At 38.4% G+C, this 25,339-nt stretch overlaps 1 protein-coding gene across 31 annotated transcripts in view; it reads left to right on the top strand.

Moving 5' to 3' along the window:
• MLIP (muscular LMNA interacting protein) overlaps positions 1 to 25,339 on the top strand; it is a 262,050-nt gene that overhangs the window by 9,828 nt on the left and 226,883 nt on the right. For 3 of the 31 annotated variants that reach the window (XM_080666522.1, XM_080666515.1, XM_080666521.1), the window contains exon 2: positions 15,240 to 15,451. The exons of the other annotated variants lie outside the window; for them this stretch is intronic. The gene's annotated coding sequence lies outside the window, so the exon portion shown is untranslated. The remainder of the gene's footprint in view (positions 1 to 15,239; positions 15,452 to 25,339) is intronic. 31 annotated transcript variants of the gene reach the window in all.

Here is a 25,339-nt window from a genome sequence, read left to right as displayed (position 1 = left end):
TTTGTCTCTGTTGACTAATGAGTTTGCCGACCACTGGTCTAGGAGATCAGTATTGGTGTTAAAGTTGTGTTTGTGTGGCCTTTGACAAATCACTTAACCTTTCGTTTCCTAATCTACAAAGTGAGAGGTTGGGTTGAATTTGCAAATATTGATATGTTCTTTAGAATTTTATGTCTGCAGAAAATGTCCTTTGGCTGTGTACTTATTAAATCCTTTCCATGCCAAATAATGCTTGTTGAGAAACCTCCAAGTAGCTCATAGTTTTAAGTCATCACTGACCAAATGTAAAACAAAAGTCCTTGTTATTAGATTAAACCTTGTTTGTGTCACAGAATGTTTATAGTTTATTACTCATGAGTTGAATGGCATATATTTTCTATATTTTCCCTGTGAAACAACAAAGACTTAAGGAATTGGATTGTGGGTGAAAATTATGGAGTAGGTGAAGAAAGTATCCTCAATATTAATATTGAAACATTATCAAAACAAAGCATTCTATTTTCTTATAATATTACTTAAAATGAAGTGGATGGTGTGTTTTCATCAGGAATAAAAAAATTAGAAAATATAAGGTCAGTGTTTTAAATGTTATTTCTAAAATGGTTTCTTTAGCTCTATTCATTCCCCTTTGTAGTTCTAACTACTCCCTGCAAAGTACCTGACACAGATATCGTAGTCCCTTTGCGACTCTAATTTTAGTCCCTTTGCATCACTGGAGGTTGGGGAAAAGTGGACTGTGCAGAAATGGCAAAATCCCAGCCACCAATTCCATTTTTCTTATTCCTTTAAGAAAAATGAGACTGTGTGTATTAGAACCCAGGAGGGGAGGTGAAAGTAAAGTGAAACTGATAAGGATCGATATTTCAACTTTATGGTTCCAATGAAGTTCTGGAAGCCATCCAGTCCTTTGAAAACCACTGCTGGTTAAAGCAGTGTCTGCCGATAATGTAAGTCTGAGATGCACTGTTTCAATGGATCTTTTGATACAGCTCTGTGTGATGGTGAATAACAGAAGGGAGACGGATTGCCGGCTTTAATTGAGCTGTGCTTTCACAGTGACATTTATAACACACTGTATGTACAGTGAAATGTTTTCTAGGTTTTCATTGTGGGAATTACAATTACTTACATATCTAGTTGTTCCGTCCCAAGTATGGCTCCCCTCAGGGAATGACAAATAGACTGTTGTATTAGTGATGTAATTGCTTAAAGAGTCATGGGCTTTATTTTGCTACATGATCTTCATAAATATAAGGAAGTGACTTTTTTTTAAATGGTGAGAGGATGTCTGTGGTTTAATTGCTGATGTTTCTCTTTTATTTATAACCTTAAATTTTCTCAAGGGGCCTTTCAGCAATTTTCTTCTCAGTTAATGGGCGTTTTCCTTGCATGTGTCACCCCAGCTTGTTCTCCAAAAAAGGCCCGTGCCCTTATCAGAATGTAGCAATTCAGAGACCACCTCATGCTTTTAAATACTAACTTGATGACATTCATCTCAGGAGCAGACGAGAGAGCCCATAGGATTGTTTTCCTGAACCTGTTATAATTTCTCTGGGATATCATGTCCTAGGGGGAGACTGAAGGAGGAAAATGTCAGCATGAATTAATAAGCTTATCACAGAGAGTTCTTTTAGAATGTGTGAAGGAAATGTGAAAAATAAAATTTTTCATTCCTATTTTCTTTTTCCTGTTGAATTCAGCTTTCAGTCTGAGATATCCTGCATGTTTGTTGTTCCATCTGCTTCTGCTCATTCATTCTTCTACCCACCCACCCATCCACATGCCCATCCATCCATCTATCCATCCATCCATCCTGGGAGTCCTTTGCTTGCAGTTTCTTGGCCTCCTTGTTGGTGCTATTCCTTTGCATGGGGTGTGGAAGGAGAAGGAGTAACTGGTCTTAGAGATTTTTAATCAAGTCTCTTCTTTGCAATCCCACCACAGTCATGCCCCTATGGGATTTGCCTTTCTCGATTCTGGAGGGCCGTACAGGGCTTGGAAAGGCATTTATTAGAGCCCCTTCCTGGCTGTGGCTCTGCATCATCTAGGAATAAACATCCATCTCCTTTTTATGTTCCGGAGATTTATAATATGCTTTTCCATGCTGATGCTCCTCCCCTACCTGATCTCTAACTGTTGTGGATGTATTCTTTTAAATTCCTATACTCCCATTTTAATGGGGTCAAGAGAAGGATATGAGAGAAACTCATGTGTTCCATCAGCCACCTGGAACCAGAAGCCCCTCAATTGATTTTTAAAGTTCTTTCTTAATATGTTTTCCATAGTTGGTAAGTGTTGTGGAGCATCCTTATTCTTCATTGAGAGATAAATGGCATTATGCATAGGCTGTGCTAAAGGACATGCCAAAAAAGATTCTGAGCATATAACTGAAAAAAATTATGCCATTTTTAGAGGTTTGGAAATTAAAAATTAAGAAAGTTATAGTTCCTACCCTCCTTCTTTGTGCCAAAGTGGTTTTGATGGTTAAACAAAAGGACTTTGGGGTGAGGATTCAAATCTAGGCTCTTGTGTGCTCAACCTATACAAGCCACAGTTTCCTCATCTGTAAAATGGGATATGACTTGCCTCCCAGGGCTGTTATATGGGTTGAAATGACAAAATCTTTGAAAAGTGCCCATGTATAGTAAAGACTAAAAAAACACGGTAGTTATTAGAGTAAGGAGAATAACAGTTATGTATAATTAACTTTCTTGTTTCTGGAGAAATGCTGGCTTTGTGATTGGTGTTTGTTGTCTTCAGACCACATGCCATTTCAAACTGACCATTAGAGCAGAGGAAATGCTTACTTTCCCACTAGGCAGTGGGCCATCATCAAGACTTTGTTAAGTTTTAATTGTATGTCTGTGCTGTGAAGACTGACAGAGATTAAAAATAAGAGTGTTTAAAACATGATGACTTTTCTGAAAGACATTATGTCCTGGCCTTAGTGGAGAATGACTATATTACTTGAATACAAGTACTGTATAGGATAGGACTTAATGGCTAAATTGTGAGTTGTAAATAATTAGGACCATACTTAATATGTGGCTCATACAATTAGTAACAATATACCCCAAACTGCTAGACTTATCAAGGCAGGATATCTGTAGGAGGGGAAGAATATAGGTGAGTAGAAGGAGGGTTATGGAAAGCATCCTGGGTGCGTGTGTGTGTGTGTGTGTGTGTGTGTGTGTAAAATGTTCAAAAGAGGAACATAAACATGGTTAGCAGAACTATCTGATTTTAAAACGTTTTAAATCCAGAAGCTATTTATTCTGTATTGGATATCTAATTATGTCTCTTAGCTTCATCTGGCATTTTCCCCCTGCATGTAAGATATTTTCTGGGAAAGAGACACTTCCAATAGTTAGTTTTTTTTTTTTATTTTTTATTTAGGACTTTTTTTTTTCTATAAAACATATAGTTTCACATACTACAAGTAGAACTGTAAATTAATGTAACTTTTCTGGAGCCTAATATGCACAGAGGCCTTAAATACTTATATGCTTACTGGCCAGGTAATTCTACTCTAGGATTCTGTTTGAAGTGAAGAAATATACAAATATTTAGTTATGATGATGTTTACTACAATGTTTTTTAAATAAAATATTGTTCATTGGTAAAAATAATGGACACAATAGTGGAATTACTGATCTATAATAGCATACAGGGAAATTTAAGGGCATTTATATAGTGGACAATATGCTACATATTTTTCTATAAAAATTCAAATGTTATGCAAAGAGGAACAATTCCTTTATGGACCCTCTATGTTGGCAGAACATTAGCATGCAAATCAGTGAATAGATTTGTGCAGCACATCTCTTATAGCTAAACTGTAGAATCCTAATAGTTCAAATAAAGGCCAAATTACCGTGGGTTGAATTGTATTTTTCAGTTTCACTGATATTCCAAAGAGCTTTTTCATCATAATCTCACATTTTTTATGATCCTGCTGAATTGATGAGATTTTATCTAGAAGATTGAAAGGTACGCTGATATTTGATGTCTTATTCTTCATCTGAGAGCAGATTTATGGACACCTTGGGTGCTTTCATCTTTTTGCCTAACAGCCTTGGCCACCAGCAGACCACAATTCTTCAAGGTCAGGATCTTAGTTTTCCTGGCACCGAGGGCTGTGTCTGACACCTGGCAAGTGGTCCGCAATAAACCTTGTTTAAACTGCAGAGGCCTGGCTTTTACTTGTTGCTCTGTGTGTGCCTAGCACTCTATCTGACTTGACAAGTGGCGGAGATCCCTAACTGAGCCTAAACTGAATTCACTGAGGTTCCGCCACATCCGGAGAGCTGACAGTTTGGCACTTTCAAAGGACTAGCTTGAAGCGACATGAAAGAGCCTCCAGGCAGAGACTTATCCCCAGGCCCCAAGGGAAAAACAGATGAGATACCTTCGTTGTTTGTTCAGAGAAAACGAGTGACCTTGCCTCCCCTTCTGATTGACTTCAAACTCAACCTCATCAATTTTGCTTGTGAGTGAAAATGGAAAGTTGTTTTCCGTGAAGTCTTTGAGCAATGTGAAAAGCACTAACTGTCCACATGCTTGATGCTAGCAGCTTTGACAGAGGTGTCAGCATGCTCAACATAGAGCCCTGGACACCTTGGTGTGGCTGTGGCCATTGGCAGGCAGCTCTGGCATTGGTGGCAGACTCGCAGATTGGCACTGGCAGTAGCAAGCCAGAAAGTGACAGGGGGAAAATGGCAGACTCCATACGTATTAGCCAACGTGCTAATTAAATAATTTTAGAGGTTGTGGAACTTTCTCATAGTGGATAGAAGGACAGCCATAAAGTACCTTTTTTTTTTTAAATCCTCACTCCAGGATAATTTTTCCATTGATTTTTAGAGAGAGTGGAAGGGAGGGAGAGAAAGAGAAACATCAATGTGAGAGAAACACACATAGATTGGTTGCCTCCTGCATGCACCTCTGACCAGAGCTGGTGGTCAAACCTGCAACCCAGGTAGGTGCCCTTGACCGGGAATCAAACAAGTGCCCCTTCTGTGGGTGGGCCTGACACTCTAACCACTTAGTCACATTGGCCAGGGCTTTAGTACCATTTTAAAAATTAATTTTACCTTGTTTTTGTCCCAAGAATAGGTTATATTTACAATGCACTTGTAGAAATTAAGTACTATAGAAATAGCACTTAGTATTAGATATTTTCAGGTATCTGGAAACTCTTTTCCATTGGCAGTTATAACTAATAAGATATTTAGGAAAAAAATAAAACCTGCATTACCCATTGAGAACTTTTATGTTTATTTTGGGGTTATTTTTGCTTAGATTCCTTTTCTTATCCTCCATTGCTTAGAGGTAGATTCTTCTCTCTCATACTCTGCAATAATAACTGTAGAGTATGGATGAGGTAGAACAGAGTACTTGAGATACCAGGCATTTTTGTACATCTGGTTTTAGTTTGTTTTCATAATACTTGAGATGTAAAAGCAATCATTTTCTCGCTTCCCCCAGGTACAGTAGCCCCTCCTTACTTATGGTTTTGCTTTCTGCCGTTTCAGTTACCTGTAGCCAGCCATGGTTCAAAAATATTAAATGGAAAATGAAAGAAATGAACAACGTGTAGGTTTTAAACTGCTGCCCTTCTGAGTTGCATGATGAAATCTCGAGCAGTCCCTCGCGAGAGGTGAATCACCCCTTTGTGGAGCGTCGCCATGCTTAGACGCTCTGCGCCTGGTAGTCGCTTGGTAGCCGACTCGGTTATCAGGTGGACTGTGGTGGTATCACAGTGTTTGTGCTCAAGTGACCCTTATTCTACTTCAGAATGACCCCAAAGGGCAAGAGTAGTGATGCTGGTGACTCAAATATGCCAAAGAGAAGCCATACATTTCTTCCTTTAAATAAAAAGGTGAGTACAGTACAATAAGATATTTTGAGAGAGCAACCACATTCACATAACTTTTATTGCAGTATATAGTTATAATTATTCTATTTTATTATTCATTATTGTTGTTAATCTCTGACTGTGCCTAATAAATAAATTAAACTTTACCACAGTATATACGTTATAGGAAAAAGCGTAGTATACCAAGGGCTCAATATGATCTGTAGTTTTGGGGTCTTGGAATATATCCCCCTCAGGTAAGGGTGGACTACTATATTTAAAGTTCTTAGTACAATTTTAGATGGGCCTTTTCAATAACTGTAGGAAAGAGTGAGCCTATTGTTGGAAAGCACCGAGCGTGCTGAGTGCCTTTTTCTGAGAATATTGTTTTTGTTGATATTTTATTATGAATGCACAGCTGTTAGTGTTTTAATTCAGTAGCCCAAATAATTTAAGGCATTATTCTTACAAAGTATTTTAATTGAATTTTTAATGCAATAGCAAGCTTTACAACGAGGTCTTTAGTTAAGACTGATAGTTTAAGAAAACCAGTAATTTTGCCTGCATGTTGATAATATCGATGATGGTTAGGGCAGTGGTCGCAAACTGTGGCTCACAAGCCACATGCAGATCTTTGGTCCCTTGAGTGTGGCTCTTCCACAAAATACCACGGCCTGGGCGAGTCTATTTGGAAGAAGGGGCATTAGAAGAAGAACAGATATTAACCAGGATTGGCCCAGACAATCCAGGGCACATGGGCAACTACTATTTAACTTAACCATGAATGGAGACCAAAGAATTAATGATTCCAGGGGTCATGGATGGCTTCTATACTCTCTAAAAGTTGAAAAAAATTCCTAACAGATAGATGTCTTAGCAAAAGGGATGGAGAATACTAAAAGGACAACTTAAATATATTCACTGACATTCTTTTTAAGAGCTTAAACTTAGTTTTTCTTTTTGTATATCATGTATTTTATGATAGAGGGATGATCTTTCAAGTCATTGCTTCAGAGCTAGAGTTATTGGCACAGCCAGTGCCCTTGACCATGAAGAGGGAAGACTCAATCCAGTTTTCCTAAATGTTGGTTAATTTCACTTGTGGAATGAGAAGAATCCAGTAAGAGAAAGAGATGATTCATAGACAAATAGATGTATCAACTTCCCAGTGAATAGAAATTTATATTACATTACTTAAAAGTATGGAAATTTCTGTGTAAATGTGTAATGGTATTCGTTTTTAAAACATCATAAATATTGTCACAAAGTTATCAGGGAACATTAAATGTTGCTCTTATCCTTGGACTCTCATAGTTGCTATTCTCTGAGTGAAAGAATGAGTAAAACTTGGCCTTTAGTTTAAGATTTACCAAGACAAGTCACTTACCCTCCCTGGATCTCCATTTCCTCACTGATAAAAAGAAAACATTGAACCAGATAATCTTGGATTCCTCCCAGTTCTGATTTATATATTCCTATACTCTCCTGGGTGTATGTGGCCAGAGAAGGGTGGAGCTTAGGTTCTTTTAAGTTCTGATTTGGGAATCATCATGCCTAGATTTCATGCCTCACCTATAGAAAGAGGCAAGTCCAAAACATTTCTGGAGTTTTTACCATGGAAAACAACTCTGTATTGTATACTTGAAATTTGCTAAGAGAATAGAACTTAAATGTTCTCTCACACACAAAAAAAGGTAAATATGTGAGGTGATGGATATGTTAACTAAGTGGGGGAAATTCTTTCACAATGTGTACATATTGCAAATCATGTACTTGATACATAGACTTTAAATATCTTACAATTTTACTTGTCAGTTATCCTATATAATAAAGAGGTAATATGCAAATTGACCATCACTCCAACACACAAGATGGCCACCCCCATGTGGATACAAAATGGCCACCACAAGATGGCCAGCAGGGGAGGACAGTTGGGGGTGACCAGGCCTGTGGGGGAGGACAGTTAGGGGCAACCAGGCTGGCAGGGGAGGGCAGTTAGGGGCAATTGGACTGGCAGGGGAGCAGTTAGGCATCGATCAGGCTGGCAGGGGAGTGGTTAGGGGGTGATCAGACTGGCAGGCAGAAGCGGTTAGGGGCAATCAGGCAGGCAGGCAGGTAGGTGAGCAGTTGGGAGCCAGCAGTCCTGGATTGTGAGAGAGAGGGATGTCTGACTGCCCGTTTAGGGATCAGGCCTAAACGGATAGTTGGACATCCCTCTAGGGGTCCCAGATTGGAGAAGGTGCAGGCTGGGCTGAGGGGTACACCCCCACCCCCCACCCCCATGTATGAATTTCGTGCACCGGGCCTCTAATACCTCAATAAAGTTAGAAAATATGTTCCTTTAATATTACCCTTGGAGAGGCACAGGAGCATAGTAAGTGTTTGTGGTATTTATTGATCTTGTCTTTGGTTTACCCAGGACCATGAGTAATATTAACCAGGATTGGCCCAGACAATCAAAGTTTTGGGCACTCAGAAGGGGGTCTCTAATAGGTTTCATTACTTTTCCCCACGTTATGTCCTGCTTTTGTTCTCATTTGATTGATAATTCAGTGTATGCTCAGCAAAGAATTGGTGATAACATTCACAATGTTCCTATTATCCTACGAGCTGGGATATGTCATACAGATTTAGTTCCACCAGCCTTGACTCCACATGTTTGGTGTCTGAAATCTTGCCAATCTTCCATGGCTTTCCATGTAATCCAAAATGATTACCTGAGTCCACATAGGGGATTTCTTCTCAAAGGACTTTTGTTAGCTACTAAACCTGCGTGAATGCTTTTGCCTGTGTGTGTTTGTGTGTATGTGTGAATGTTGAATATGTGTGTGTGTGTGAGAGAGAGAGAGAAGAGAGAGAGAGAGAGAGAGAGAGAGAGAGAGAGAGAGAGAGAGAAGAGAGAGAGGAAGAGAGAGAAAGAGATTTAAAATGTAGTAAAAGAGGTTTTAATAGGTGCCTCCAAGTAATTATATTTTCTCCATCATGATTTTGGATAAAAGCAATATCCTGTGAAGTGGAAATGTCTATTAATAGATCCGGGCAGGACTGTGGGCAAGGTTGGGATTGTGATGGGTAGGGGGAAGGAGGCACAGGCACGGATGCGGGCAATTCTGTCCTCACTTATAAACTTAGTTTCACACAAAAAAGCAGTTTTAATAAAGAAATGTTTCCTTTGGGAAAAAAAGGGTGGGTGTCTTATGTTAGTTCTTGGGAGGCTTTGAAGAAATTTATTAGATTTTTTGAGAAAGCAAAAGTCAGCAGCCTAGAGGTACATTTTCATAGGGGAAAGACCATTCTGAAAAAGAGATTTATGGATTTCACAGGGGAGGGTTGTGGGTAATGGTCCAAACACAGTTGACAGTGCTGGGTGCTTAAAATGTCATGTTGGATTCAGAGATAGAATCACAGCTCTGATGCCTTCCAGCTGTGGTGATGTCTTTGGCAACGTTTAGTGACCTAAATTTTCCTTTTTAAAGTATTGTTACTAATATCTTTTGATTATACAGGCTTGGGCAAAAGTAGGTTTATAGTTGTGAGTACATGAGGTACCCCATCAAGCCCTGCCAGGGCGGAGGGCGCAGCCTCAGGTCCCTGCCCTGGTGCCACACAGCCTCAGGTCCCTGCTGATTGCTCATTATGGGAACCCACCTCCACTGTGGGCGTAGTCATCTTGTGATGGCATGAGGGTTAATTTTCATATTACCTCTTTATTATATAGGATTATTATTTTTCCATATGAACAACTGTAAACCTACCTTTGCTTACCCCTGCAATTTCTTTGAGTTCTCTCTTAAAAAAATTTTTTTTTTGCTCAATTCCTTTATCCCCCAACCTTGGCCCCCCAACCCCAGAGCTGTCTGTCTGCTCTCTATGAGTCTGTCTCTATTTTGTGCCAACCCTGTATTTTTATGATTTAACATGAGATTAAAAAAATGACGACACCTAGACTAATGCAAGAAGGTGTTCAGATCATGCTTGTTCCTGCCTCACCTTACCTCCCTATTCTTCAGGATTCTGCCAAAGGTCAGCTCTGGTACAAACACATGGCAGGAGTGCCTGTAAAATGAGCCAGAGTAAATGCACATAGTAGACTATCAAATATGCCTTTTGATAACTCATCAGCAGACATTAGTTCTCTGATATGACTTCAGTCTACGTATGTGTGGTTATTACTTTCAGAGTGAGGTTTTCTCTTACATTTGGTCAGAAGAATTGAAGCTCCTTGAAAAGAGGAGGTCTTTAAAGGGGAGAGTAAAGATCTCAGAAGTGCCTCATTCATACATGGTGTTCTCTATGAAACTGAATGAATGCCATGAATGGTTTGTGGGTCACTGCTGGTCTGTGGCAGGTTTTACTTACTCTAGAGTAAATAAGAAAAATAAGAACGATGTAACCCCCATAAAGTAGTTTATGTTTATTTCAATATTTGAGTCCCTTTCTTTCTTAATTTTTTGATTTAAAGTTTTTCGTTATTTATGAAATGATGATGAATTCTTAAAAAATAATTACTGATCTGTGAAGTTCTAAAGTATGGAAAACCACTCTTTCTGACATTTCAGTCTTTGTTTTCAGATGCCCATAGGAAGGTATTCTGTATTTTTTGTCATTATAAATTGTAACAGTTATATAAAAAGAAGCCCATTTTTCTTTTGCTTCTTTCAGAATCCTAATTTTCACACCTAGCAAACAAATCGGTCTGTCTTATATACAAACACTAAATTAATTTTTTTCTATCTTATCATTCTTTCACACGTGTAAGTAAGCACATTTACTTTTCATACTAGGAAATTCGATTCAAAACTAACAAGGGTTTTGAGCACATCATGACATAGCATATCATTGGCTTTTTTATATGCACTATCTCATTTTTACCTAATCACAGCCTTGCTTTATATTTCTTGAGAATCTGGTATTTATTTTTCTCTTATGAAATTGGATATGGTATGGGTAATAACTGAGAAATTGTAAAACATTAGGTGTTCAGGATGTTATTTTAGAAGGATTTTTATTAATGAAACCCCTGGTTAAATTAAGATGGGTGTTTTATTAATATTCAGCTCAGAGAGAAACTAAAAAAACTCCATAGCCCCAATCATACAACTTAATAGAAGTAGAGTTGTTATTGTAAAATTTATCTCTGATATGAGTGGAAGATACATAAAAATAATGTATAAAGTAGATTTAAATAATTTCCTAGGATTGATGTTCTTGGATCTTTGAGCAATAAAAGTCTCACAAATAAAGGATATGAACAAATTTGTATAAGATCTTTGGCAACTGTGTTTCTAGTAATTTTCAATCATGTCATGTACACAGTTTAAATGTGTACATAACATGTTATGTATAAATTATCCAAGAAACTAAGATGAAAGTCAAACTTAAACGTTTGACTTTCATCTTAGTTTCCTGGGTAATTTGTTAGAGAAAGTGGTACTGTGTGATGACATTTTATGAACTTTGAATCATACTCCTCTGAAAACCATGCTGGGAGCTGCCATTTAAAAACAAACAAACACAAACTAACTCATGAGAAATAAATATATTGGATTTAAAATGGGTGAATGTCATTGAAGTGTATTAATTAGGCCAAGACTGATCTTAAAGCCAGAGCTCACCTGTCTTTCAAAAAATGAAATGTTCTTTGGCATGATGCAAGTATAGGCAATGTGACTATCAGGTTTAAAGATGGAAAGAAGTAAGTATTGGCATTGAAACAAAATTAGAAATTTATTTTTGGCATGGTGCTGAACTGTGAATTTGGTTTCAAATGAGTGAAAGAGTGCTAGCCCCATATGTAAACTTGCATACTGTTGGTTTACTCAGTAACCAAAACAAGCAAAATATAATAATTAAAAACATTTTATTTTAGTCGTAACTGGTTTGGCTCAGTGGATAGAACGTCGGCCTGCGGACTGAAAGGTCCCAGGTTCGATTCCGGTCAAGGGCATGTACCTTGGTGGCAGGCATATCCCCAGCAGGAGATGTGCAGCAGGCAGCTGATCAACGTTTCTCTCTCATCGGTGTTTCTAACTCTCTATCCCTCTCCGTAAAAAATCAATAAAATATATTTAAAAAAAACCCACTTTATTTTAATTTTGTCCTAAGTCACCTAATTCCTTTTGGTTTTGTAGTCCATGAAATGAAGTTGAAAAGAATAGAGGCCATGTAATATATAAGCTAATATCAGCTATTGTTTGTCTCTTTACATGTGTTCTGTGCTATGGTGAGTTGTATGTTGGGCTGTGTAGCCATGCTAAGATGCTGATCATCTTTAGACCAAAATCAAATAATAACTATAGAATTCTTCGCTTTCAGATATCTAGGGCACTTAAAAATAAGGAAGTGCCTGCTCAGCAGACAGTGACAATGACCATGCAAATACATTACATTTGATCTGAAAGAGAATTTGATAGCATAGACACTTGTTAGCAAGTAATACTTTGAGTTGAATATAGTATGTTAAAAATAAACTGAGGCATATTAAAAATGGTAACAGTTTATTTGAGGAAAAAATCTATTCAAATCAGGCATTGCCAAACTGGAAGTGGTTAGGAGCTCTCCCCCAAGAGGAGCTGGAGGAGAGACTTTTATAGTGAAGAGACAGAAGCAAAACAAGGAAATTAATTCATTGGTTATAACTTAAGCAGTTGCCTTATTTGGGAAGCCTGGTTGGTTGTGATTGGTTGCCCTTAGGTTTTGATTTCTTAACTTTGAGGCATTACAGACTTTGGTTTTGGTTTGACTATATGGTCTACTAGGGCACTGAAGCCACCCTAGTCTAATTGTTTAACTAATTTAACAAGTAGAATCATAGAGGTTTCTATATTGATTTTCATCATTTTTGAGCACATATTATATATAAGGCTACTAACTTTCATTCATTAGTAATTAATTTATTTATTAAAATTTTTTTGAGCATTTACTGTATATCAGGCACTTATCTAGGTACCAAGGATAAGAAGTGGATATGACCAAGCAGATCACAGCCTTCATGTGACCAGCATTAATGTGGAGGATGTTGAGAGAGCTGACAATAATCCGTTAAACAAACAAATAAGGCAATTTCAAGTAAGAAATGGACAATGAAAATAAAACAGGATGAAGGAATAAATATTGATAACGGTGAGGAAGTAAATGGTGGCTATTCAAGAGACTTTGAGAAAGCCTCTTTTAAGAGTTGACACTTGATGAAGAGGAGAAAAGGGAGAGCATACTCCACAGAAAAATAGGCACAAAGGGTTTTTATACATTTATTTTATGTATTTCTCATGTTGAAAATGAGGAAACAAATTGTGCAAGTTTGACTTGTCCAAAGTAGCATAGTGAGGAACTGGCACATTCTTTTCCTGAAAGTATTTAACCCAGATCCTATGTTTTTAGCTATTATACTGCTTAGTGGAGATGGCCACTGACTAGAGCCTTATTTGATTTGTATAATGAAACCAACCAAACAACCAACTAACCTTAGTGTAGTGAACAAAGGCCTGACTGGGTTCCACAACAGAGAGCTGTAGCTCTAGACCAGTGATTCCCAACTTTTTTTGGCCATGCCCCACCTAAGCATCTCTAAAATCCTGATTGCCTCCCCTCTGCCCATGAGATATAATTCTTATTATTCAAAAAGTGAACTCCTATTCACATGGAGGAAGCCTTTTAGGCCATTAACTTGGTCTAAACAAGCTTCCAAAGAATATGGCATCCATGAAAGAGAAAAATAAAAGAACGAAAGGGCAGTTGAAGTACTGAGGAAGAAATCACTAAGAAATTGTTAAAATAATAATAATTTTTAAGTGCCCTAGATATCATAGAAGTGATATGAAAAAATAGCAAATAAAGTTACAAAACATAATAGAGAACTGAAATGCATAAATATGTCACAATATATATTTATATACTGTATATGAGGACCCTAGAACCATAAAAAATGCAAAAAATTCACTGTTAATAACTCATTCTTGAATTGCCCCCCTTAAAAATCAAATTTCCTCTCTGTGGGGCATGTGCCCCACATTGGGAACCCTGCTCTAGACCGATATTGTTCATACCTTGAGTTGCCAGAGGAAGGTTTAAAATACGAACTTTCTATTTTATATAGCCAAGTTCTATTAACCAAGAGCAATTGCAAATCAATGAGTAAAATTAGAAAAAGAAAACACAACATTCAAGAGAAAAAAGGACATGAACCAGAACAAGAAAGAGAAAATGGCAACGAGGATGCGAAAAGATGTTTATTCTCATTAATTATTAAAGTTTAAATTAAAGCAGTCACTGTTTTGACCTTTTTTTTTTTTTTTTTTTTTTTTTTTTTTTTTTTTTTTTTTTTTTTTTACTAGCAAACATGAAAGAAACCAATAATATCCAGAATTAGTCTCTTTTATCTATCACAATTTGAATGTAAATCCCTTATAGACTAGTTGGGCCACTTAAAAAAAATATTTTTATTTATTTCAGAAAGTAAGGGAGAGGGAGAGAGGGGAAGAAATTTCAATGATTAGAGAGAATCATTGATCAGCTGCCTTTCACATGCCCCCTACTGGGGATTGAGCCCACAACCTGGGCATGTTCCCTGACTGGAAATCAAACCGTGACCTCTTGGTTCATAAGTTGACACTCAACCATTCATTCAACCACACCAGCTGGGCTGGTTGGGCCACTTTTAACAAAATCTTACAGATTTCTTGTTCATAAGTTATAAGGTGTAGTAAGTTGCATGGTGCCTCATGCTCCCAAAAGATACATCTAGTCAGACTTCTATTATAACTTTATTTGTAAAAAAGGTGTTTGTGGCTATAATTAAGTTAAAAATCTCAAGATGAGATTATTCCAGACTTGGATAAATTATTAATTCAAAAACTAGTGTCCTAAGAGAAGAATAGGAAGACAGACACAAAACAAAGCTATTTGAATGATAGCAGAATTAGGGTTATGCTGCTACAAACCAAGAAATACTGGAGTCATCAGAAGCTGGAAGAAACAAGGTTTTCCATCTGTTGCCCTGTCAACAAAGCTTGATTTTTTTTTGGAAAAAATTGTTTATTATTAAAAGTATTGCATATGTCCCCCTTTCCCCCCATTGTCCTCTCCCAGCCTGCCTCCACCCGTCTGCCCTGGCCTTCACCCCCTCCTCCATTGTCTGTGTCCATTGGTTATGCTTATCTTAATAATTAAAGTCCAGGATTGTAACGACCGCTCAGAACCAAACGCTGACAATCTGGAAGTCAGTGCTGGGTTGCCCAGCTGCAGCCTGGTGACCCAGCACTGACTGCCCAGGTGGCTGAGACCAGAAAGTGAGTCAGGGTCTGATCTGCAGCCTCAGTGGAAGCTGTTGATCAGTGTACTTACCTCTCTCTTTCTCTCCCTCTTTCTTTCTGATCTTCGCCAGCAGCCAGGCTTTTCTTTCTCTCCGGCCTCCACAGGGGGCTGCTGTTAAGCTCCGCCTCTTTGATCAGGCCCAGAGATAGGCCTGGAGATGCTGACTGGCATAGGAACCGACCAATCAGAACCAAAGATGGGTGCTGTGGGGAGCCACTGGCTGCCTAGGAGGTGGAGCTTCCGACGCTGACTGGCATAGGAACCAACCAATCAGAACCAAAGGTGGGTGCTGTGGGGAGCCAATGGCTGCCTAGGAGGTGGAGCTTTTGATGCTGACTGGCATTAAAACCAATCAGAACCAAATCTGGGTGCTGTGGGGAGCCAATGGCTGCCTAGGAGGCGGAGCTTTTGACGCTGGCATAGGAACCGACCAATCAGAACCAAATTGGCCAGCAGAGGAGGGCAGTTGGGGGCAACATCAGGCCTGCAGGGGAGGGCTGTTGGGGGCAAGACCAGGCCAGCAGGGGAGGGCAGTTAGGGGCGATCAGACTGGCAGGGGAGGGCAGTTAGGGGTGATCAGGCAGGCAGGCAGGTGAGCAGTTAGGAGCCAGTGGTCCCAGATTGTGAGAGGGATGTCTGACTGTCGGTTTAGGCCCAATCCCTGGGATAGGGCCTAAAATGGCAGTCGGACATCCTGCAAGGGGTCCCCAATTGGCGAGGGTGCAGGCTGAGTTGAGGGAACCCCCCTCCGTGCACGAATTTCGTGCACCAGGCCTCTAGTATGCATATAAGTTCTTTGGTTGATCTTTTCCCCATAAGTCTCCCCCACCCACCACCCACCCTCCCCTAGAAGAGGTCAATGGAGAAATAAAGGGGACATATGTAATACTTTCAATAATAATGATTAAAAAAGATTTAATTATACTGACAAGTCATCAATAATATGAAAAGTAAGAAAAATATGTAAAAGTAGCAAATCTTATGTAGATCCTATACTGATTAAAAAATATAACCCAAAATATACATTTGTATATATATATTTGACATAAAATGATTCTGAATGTGAGGTAATTCCTCATTTTTCTGATAGGGATAACATAAAGGGTTTTTTTGCTAACTTGAATATGCAAATCTGTAGGGATATAGATGAAATAATCAAGTCTACTCATAAATTATTAATTTAGCTGAACATGCATATTTGATATAACATATATAAGATAATATTAACATATACAGATTTGTTCTTTTAAATTCTTGATTTTTTTTTGCAAATTTATTCAAATTCTTGACAAGTTAGGTATTACTTGTGATCATTTCAGGTTAATACTTTTTCCTCAAAAAACAAAACAAAAACAACTGCTTAGTGAGTTAGTTTTAGTGGCTGAAAGGCACCACAAAGCAATGGAATGTTTCCCAGCTGTTTTTAGGGGTAATGTAGCAAAATCTGAGAGAGCATGATTACAGATATTAAAGAAAAATATAATCATTTCATGTCTGTATTCTACTGAGATCAGTCTGTACAATATACTATATATTCAGCATTTGTTTATGTATAAAAAATGTTTGGGAGGGTATAAACTAAGTTATGTTCAAGTTAAGGGTGGTTACCCTGGGGAGTGTGATTAGTAGTAATCAGTTTTGTGTGTGTGTGTGTGTGTGTGTGTGTGTGTGTGTGTGTGTGTTTCACCATTTAGTCTTATAGTTCTACATTGTTGGACTGTATTATATGGGTAAATATTCCTTCTGTTGTACTAATATTATACATTTTTAAAAAATATTAAAACTTCTACCAACCCTCCAAGATCCAGGCTACCTTTTATCTGTGTCTACATTCTTATCCGGAAATATTTCTCCCCACTCAACTCTCTCAGTGTTTTTTTTCTCTCTCATTAATACACTATAACTTTCTTTGCTAAATAACTTTAATTTGTTTATGAGCACCTGCTGCAAAGTGAAAAGCTATAGAATAAATATATTTGGTAATTATTTTATTTTATTTTATAACTAGCATACGGTATATTGAATTTTATGTATAGTCCTATACATTTTAACACATGTAAGATATGAATACACTACCATCAGGATACAATACAGTTTAGTCACGCTAAAAAAATTTCCTGTGGAGATACAATAAGAAATTCCAAATCTTCCTTTTTGTAGTTACATCTTTTCCTTCCTCCTAACCCCAGTCAACCACCAATCTACTCTCCAAAACTGTAGTTATATCTCTTTGAGGGTGTCCTATGAGTAGGATCATACAGAATATAACCTTTCACTCAGCTTAATGTCTTGAGATCCATCCAAGTTGTTGCATGCTTCAATACATCAATACTTTGCTCCTTTATTGCTGAGGAAGACTCACAGTTTGTTTAACCATTCACCCACTAAAGAACATTTAGATTGTTTCCAGTTTGGGTTTGTTATGAGTAGAGTTATTATAAACATTTGGTGTGCATGTTATTTTTTGTGTGTGAATGTAAACTTTCATTTCTCTAGGGCAGGTAACTAGGAGAGGACTTTGGGTGTATGTATACCTTTATAAGAAACTGTCAAACTGTCTTCTCAGAGTGGCAATACCATTTTGCATTCCTACCAGCAATGTGAGAGAGTTCTAGGTGCTTGGTATCTTTACTGACACTTGGGTATTTTCAGCATTTTTCATTATAGCCATTCTTTTTTTTTTTTTTTAAAGTAAGTATAGTTGATATGTAATATTAATTATATTAGTTTTAGGTGTACAATACAGTGATTTGACATTTTTATACTTTACAGTGTGACCACCCCACTAATTCTAGTAATCAGCTGTCACCATGCAGACTTATCACAATATTATTGAAAACCACTGGCTTAGAAATTAGAATTTTTCCCTGTTGCTGGAATAAGGTCAGTTTCCCATAGTTCACATGGGATTTGTGTGGGAAAGGTAGCTAACTTAACAATATCAGGGTTCTTGTAGGGAAAGAAAGGGAATGAACGCTATTCAGAGGACCAGCAGTTTCCACTGGGATTTAACTCCCTTTTCAACAATCTATGGCTTTTACTCATGGCCTTTTTGTGAGTAATAACTTCTTAGATGTAATAAGCATTGTCAGGATCAGTCATTGTCATCGTCATCATCATCATTATCATCATCATTGTATTAGCGAGTCTGCAAAGAATCAGAACTGATAGGCTATCTCTTTATATAGATATAAAATATAAGAGGAGATTTATTATGGGAATTGACTCACATAATTATGGAGGATGAGATATACCATAACAGGCTGTCTGCAAGCTGGAGAACCAGGAAAGCACTGGTATAATTCAGTTCAAGTATGAAAATCCAAGACTAGGAGCTCCGATGTCCAAGGGCAGGAGAAGATGTACATCTTAGTTCAAGAAGAGAGTGGACAGAATGGAGTTTCCTCAGAAAACTAAAAATGGAACTCCCGGAGAAACCAAGATGGTGGCATAGGTAGACACCTAAACTGCTTCCTCGCACAACAATATCAAAACTACAACTAAAAGACAAAATGGACACCATCCAGAACCACAGGAAAGCTGGCTGAGTGGAAATCCTGCAACTAGAAGAAAAGAGGAAAGCACATTGAGACTCAGAGGAGCTGCAAAAGGCTGATGTACGGAAACTTGCACGCGGAGAGGACAGGCGGCTGTGTGCACAGGCAGCTGAGTGTGTGGATGGCTTTCCAAAGCAGGAGGGAGAAGGAAGCTCCCGACTGCACCGAACTCCAGTCCCGGGCGAGACGCTGGGAAACCAGACTCATTTGGGGGGAAACTGGACTGTCAGGAAAAGAGAAAGCACACTGAGACTCAGGAGCTGCGTAAGGCAGAGGTCTAGATGCGCGCGCATGCAGAGAGGACTGACTGCTGAATGCACGGGAGGCTGAGTGCGCAGCTGGCTTTCTAAAGTGGGAGGGAGACAAAAGCTCCTGACTGCGCTGAACTCCAGTTCCAGGCAAGTTTCTGGGAACCCCGACTCATTCAGGGAGAAACTGGACTGTCTGGCAGCGGGCGAAACTTGAGGGTGGCTTTCTCTCAGAGGTGCTTGCAGCAACTACCGAGGGACATTGAGACTCAGGGGCCTCATAGGGCAGGGCTGACAAGAAACCAAGGCTGTCTGCTCCGCCCTGAAACTCCGCCCCATCCAAGCTGAGCACAGAGGCTTTTGCAATTTTGCAAGTTTTGTCTCATAAGGGTGTCTCCAGCACAGAAGTTTTCCCAGCGTAGAAACAGCTGATCCTCACAGCCAATTGGCCTGGAGGTCAATTCCTCCCAGTGATACCAACAACAATCAAGACTTAACTACAACAAGGCTGAGCACACAGTCCACAAAGAGGTACACCAAGAGTGTCCACCTCAGGTAACTGGGGAGGCTGAGCCACTGGGCTCTAGAGGACACCTGCCACACAAAGCTACTCTACCAACTCAGGGAAGCAACAAAAATGCGGAGACAAAGAAACAGATCACAAATGAAAGAAATGGAGGAAAACAAACAACTGGATATAGAGTTCAAAACCACGGTTATAAGGTTTTTCAAGAATTTCCTAGAAAAGGGCGATAAATTTAGCGAGACCCTGGAGGATATGAAAAAGGACCAACTAGAAATTAAGCATACACTGACTGAAATAAAAAATATTATACAGAGACCTAACAGCAGACTAGAGGACCACAAGAATCAAGTCAAAGGTTTGAAATAAAAAGAAGCAAAAAACACTCAACCAAAAAAGCAAAAAGAAAAAAGAATCCAAAAATTTGAAGATAGTGTAAGGAACCTCTAGGACAACCTCAAGCGTACCAACATCCGAATTATGGGGGTGCCAGAAGAAGAGAGAGAGCAACATACTGAAAACCTATTTGAAGAAATAATGACTGAAAACTTCCCCCACGTGGTGAAAGAAATAGACTTACAAGTCCAGGAAGCGCACAGAACCCCAAACAAAAGGATTCCAAAGAGGATCACACCAAGACACATCATAATTAAAATGCCACGAGCAAAAGACAAAGAGAGAATATTAAAAACAGCAAGAGAAAAACAGTTAATTACCTACAAGGGAGCACCCATACGATTGTCAGCTGATTTCTCAACAGAAACTATGCAGGCCAGACGGGAGTGGCAAGAAATATTCAAAGTGATGAATAGCAAGAACCTACAACCAAGATTACTCTACCCAGCAAAGCTATCATTCAGAATTGAAGGTCAGATAAAGAGCTTCACAGATAAGAAAAAGCTAAAGGAGTTCATCACCACCAAACCAGTATTATATGAAATGCTGAAAGGTATTCTTTAAGAAGAGGAAGAAGTAGAAAAGGTAAAGATAAAAATTATGAACAACAAATACATTTCTATCAACAAGTGAATCTAAAAATCAAGTGAATAATAAAATCCGATGAACAGAATAAACTGGTGAATATAATAGATTCAGGGGCATAGAAAGGGAGTGGACAGACAATTCTCAGGGGGAAAAGGGTGTGGGAGGTGCGGGAAGAGACTGGACAAAAAGCATACACCTATGGATAAGGACAGTGTGGGGGAGGTAAGGGCAGAGAGTGGGGTGGGAACTGGGGAGAGGGGAGCTATAGGGAGGAAAAAGAGGAACAATTGTAATAATCTGAACAATAAAGATTTATTAATTTAAAAAAAATGGAACTTCCATTTGACCCAGTGATCCCACTTCTAGGAATATATCCCAAGAAACTAGAAACACAATTAGAATATATGCATCCCTATGTTCATAGCAGCACAATTTATAATAGCTAAGATTTGGAAACAGCCTAAGTGCCCATTAGCAGATGAGTGGATTAAAAAACTGTGGTATATCTACACAATGGAATACTATGCTACTGTAAAAAGGAAGGGACTCCTACCATTTGCAACAGCATGGATGGAGCTGGAGAGCATTATGCTAAGTGAAATAAGTCAGTCAGTGAAAGATAAATATCAAATGATCTCACTCATTTGTGGAATATAATGAACAACATAAACGGATGAATAAAAACAGATCCAGAGACAGAGAAGCATCCATCAGACTGTCAAACCTCAGAGGGAAGGTAGGGGAGGATGGGGGTAGGGGGGAGAGATCAACCAAAGGACTTGTATGCATGCATATAAGCATAACCAATGGACACAGACACCAGGGGGGTGAGGGCATGAACAGGAGTGGGGGTGGGGGGGAATAGGGGGGTAATTACACATATGTAATACCTTAATCAATAAAGAAAAAAAAAAGAAGAGAGTGGAGAATGCACCCTTTCTTTGCCTTTTTGTCATGTTGAGGCGGTCAAAGGAATGGAAGATGCCTGCCCACATTGGTCAAGGCCAGATCTTCTTTCCTTAGTCATCAGATGCCAATCTCTTCCAGAAATACCCTCACAAGACACACCCAGAAATAATGTTTACCAGCAATCTGAGCATCCCTTAAGCCAGTTAAGCTGACATATAACATTAACCATTATAGCTTCATGCTCATCCTCATTATCCTGTAGTAATGAATATTTAACTGGCTTGAGAGGTAGGGAGGAGGCCATGAATAGGAAAGGAGACATGGAGACACAAGGTGTTATCTGGAAAGATGGAGAGGCATTATATGATGTAAGTATAAATTATAGGCAAAAGTCTCAAAGCATTTGAGATTTTTTTCACAGAGTGGCTGCATAGCACCCCACCACATCCCACCCTTAAACGTTTAGACCCAGTGCTGCTTCCTTTGAGGTAGCCTCAAGTCAGGAGAGTGGAACAAGTACTCCTCAGTGTTTTGTACAGCCTAATGCTGTCTCCTCCAAGCTAGACATTTTTTTAAAGCAAATTTCTTAATTTTATCTTAAAAAAGGAATGTGAATATTGTATTTTTTCCATGATGTGATTGTTTTAATGTAAAAATTATGATTATGTTTTCAGTTAATAAGAGCTTTTACCTATCTCCCTTGTGGTTAAACTATAGTGAATTGAAAAGATCACTGTTGAAAAATTGAGCTGAATTGAAGAAGCTTAGCACAGCATGCCAGGTTCAGCATCTATGTAATTTCTCTTCTTGGTGTTTGGGTTTATTCCAGATGTTTTTATTTTTGCCCGGTCTCAGCCCTCTCTAAGGAAAGCTGCTCTACCCACAGCCCAATGACTTTAAGGTTTTGTGCTGAGTATATGCTCCACCCACCTCTATGCAAAGCTAACTGAGCAAGGGATCCAGCCAATTCAGAGCCAGAACAGAAAATGATATCAGGCAGAGAGATGGGCTGGACTCTCTCTTAGAATTCAGGACTAGGATGCCAATGAATGGTAAGTTACCATGTAGAAAGAAGTGGGGAAGTTACACTGGAGAGCAAAATTAAGTAGCAGAGTCCACAGTTTTACCTAGTAAGTATGGCAATAGTGTGTGTAATGGATAAGAATGAAGAGGAACTGGAATTGGGGAGCAAGACAGAGCCTCACTTAACTAAACATTGTGAGATGTAGGTAGGCTGGAATGGAACCAAGGGGATTCAGACCTATGGGAAGTTATGTGTTTTATCTCAAAGAGTTACCGAAGAGATGATGACTTAGTGCTTCTTTCTTTTCTTGCAAGTGGAGTAAAAGCCAAATTCCTTGGACTTTTAAGAAAGAACACTTACATTATCATTTTGTTCCTAGTGTAGATTTAGTGATTCATAGCAAAGAGCAAATAGTCTAGTGATTTAAAATATTTAGTATTTAAATTTGACAAATGTTCCAATTACCTTGAGCTGTGGTTCCTGATTCAAGAATTAAAAGCCACAATCAATTTAAAAGGCTGCCACAATCCTTTTGGAGTGAATGAAAACAGAATGCCAAGCAGCTTGGCCTTCAGTGCCTGTTGTCTGTACACAGGATGTGTGCTACTGATATGATAGGGACTGCGTTCTTTCACCATGTCAGTCTGATTACTCTGGCCCAAATGAAACACTGTGCCTCAGAATCTCTCAGTCTTGTTGGAGATATACACCTTAGTTTCTTTTTTATTCCCCCCCCCCCGAAAAATTGCAATGTTTGGGAAGTATTTCAAACAAATGGGCCCATGTTCATTATTGTTAAAAAATATAGGCCAAACACATGGCTCCTTTGGCCAAATTTTAGGTGTTTGAAAGCCATCTTTTCTTGTGGGGACAGGCTTTTTTCAGTGTAACTTTACTTCAAAAGAAGAGCTTAAATGTCATTCAGAAATTGTTAATTAATTTGTACTTCCATTATGAAGCCTTTAAGGGGTACTGCTCAGTGAAATTAATGCCAGAGGTATGAGAAAGAAATAGCAAGACCTGAGCAGTGGAGAGGACACAGGGAACCAAGCATTCCTACTTTAAAAGTTCCTTTAAAAGTTTTTCTCTAGTGCTGTTTAGGTGCATCAGCTTTCTTCCGATTTAGAATAGGCAAGAGTAGAATAAATTTTCTTATTGAGCTTGTGTAACAGGAAATGGCTCATGGGATTATACACAATATTTGACATGTAGGGAAGTCTAGATTTTTATTTTAAAATGTTATATTTATTTTAAACATAGCTATTTTAAACTTGGTTCGACATCGTTGAATTATACTTCCCTCATTAGAAATTCATGTGACATGGTGACACTGTGCATGACCAAATTGTGAGAGTTTTATCCTTCTCAAGGAATAAGCTAGTGGCACAAATATAAATTTGATTTTCCTGTGAGTCATCAAGACCTATTTTATTATGCAGGTAGATTTGCTATGGATGTTGACAGAACAACGGCATATTTGGCAGACCTCTAATTTTGTATTTCGTTAAGGTCAGTTGTATTTAGTGTCAGGTTCTCTCTAGGCAAGACTATTAAGTGGGGAAGCTGGTATTTTTATCCTCCCCCTTTTTTGACCAACTGTCATTGGTGGCTATCTTTTTCTTTCTTCTAATGAATTCAGAAACTCATGTCTTCTCTTTCTCAAGACTCTATCAATATATGTTTTCCACAAATGTTGAATAATCTAATTATATTGACTCTAGATGTTGACCAATAAAATACTATCTTTAAGGTTTAGGGATTACTTTTTTTGGACTGCTATTTTTAATAACAAGAAAACTTTTTTCTCTTTCTATAATTTATTTTTTATTTTATTTTATAATATATAGAAAATATAGCCAAACAAAAAATTAAAAAAAATCTCATCATCCCAGTTCTCCAAGACTACCTCTGCTAATTTTGATATGTATTCTTAATATAACAAAATGGAATCATCCTATGTGCAACTTTCAAGCTGTGCTTTTTTCTCTTAATTTCTGATGACTTTTTAATATCTTTAAAAATGCTGATAAGCCATGTTTAATATTTCCATGGTTTTGTGTTACACGATTGTATCCTAAGTTATTTAAACAATCCACTATTATCTGACTTTAAGATTGCATCTATTATTTTGCTATTACAAGTTGTCAAAATTAACATTCTTTAGCTTATTTCTTCAAATATAATCCTGATCATAGGGGAAACACCTTGGATATAGTACCTTGTTGCAAATGAACCTGGGACAGAGAAATTTCTTGCCCCTTGAAGTCCTATCTATGCAGCCATTTTCTTTGCTTGCTGTTCAGGATAGCCTTGTTTGCCAGCCCTTGAAAATGTACTAAAATTGAGCTAATTTGTCACTCACCAAGGGAGAAAACTAATAGCCAATAGTTGAAAGTTTGGAAGTGCTTGATGTTAGATTGAAAAAAAAAGTTGTCTGGCCTATATTCAACACAAATAACTATGATGTTTGGAAATACTCAATGAAACTGAGTTTACAGCATTTGGAATTAGATAATAGAACTTTTCCCATGAGAGTTACTCATTGCTGAAATGTTCAGGATTCTAGAGTGGTTTCTCTGAAACTGTAATTCTTGTTCAGTGTCAAAGTTACATGGGAGGTAGATGAGAAACTTTGCTTGAGACCAGTGAAGGGGAACAGGCAAAGAGAAATGGTCAGTGAATGGAAAGGAGATGGATGTTAACAGATGCAAAATTCATGGGATTTGAAATGTGACTGGTTAGTAGGAGGGAAGGAGATAGTGGGTGGATGATATGAACCCAGAGGCCGAAGGATGGTTCTGCCATTTGTAGAGAAGGAACAAGTTGTGTGGATATGGGCAAATTTCCTTGCAGGCATTTGACCTGAGCTTCTGCCAATTTAACCATGTGAAAATATCCCAGCAGGGAGTTTGAAAAGCAAAATTG

Source organism: Plecotus auritus (genome assembly GCF_963455305.1).
Source record: "Plecotus auritus genome assembly, chromosome: 4".
Taxonomy (NCBI): domain Eukaryota; kingdom Metazoa; phylum Chordata; class Mammalia; order Chiroptera; family Vespertilionidae; genus Plecotus; species Plecotus auritus.
The sequence above is the reverse complement of the archived record's forward strand: the minus strand, read 5'-3'. Positions and strand labels throughout refer to the sequence as shown.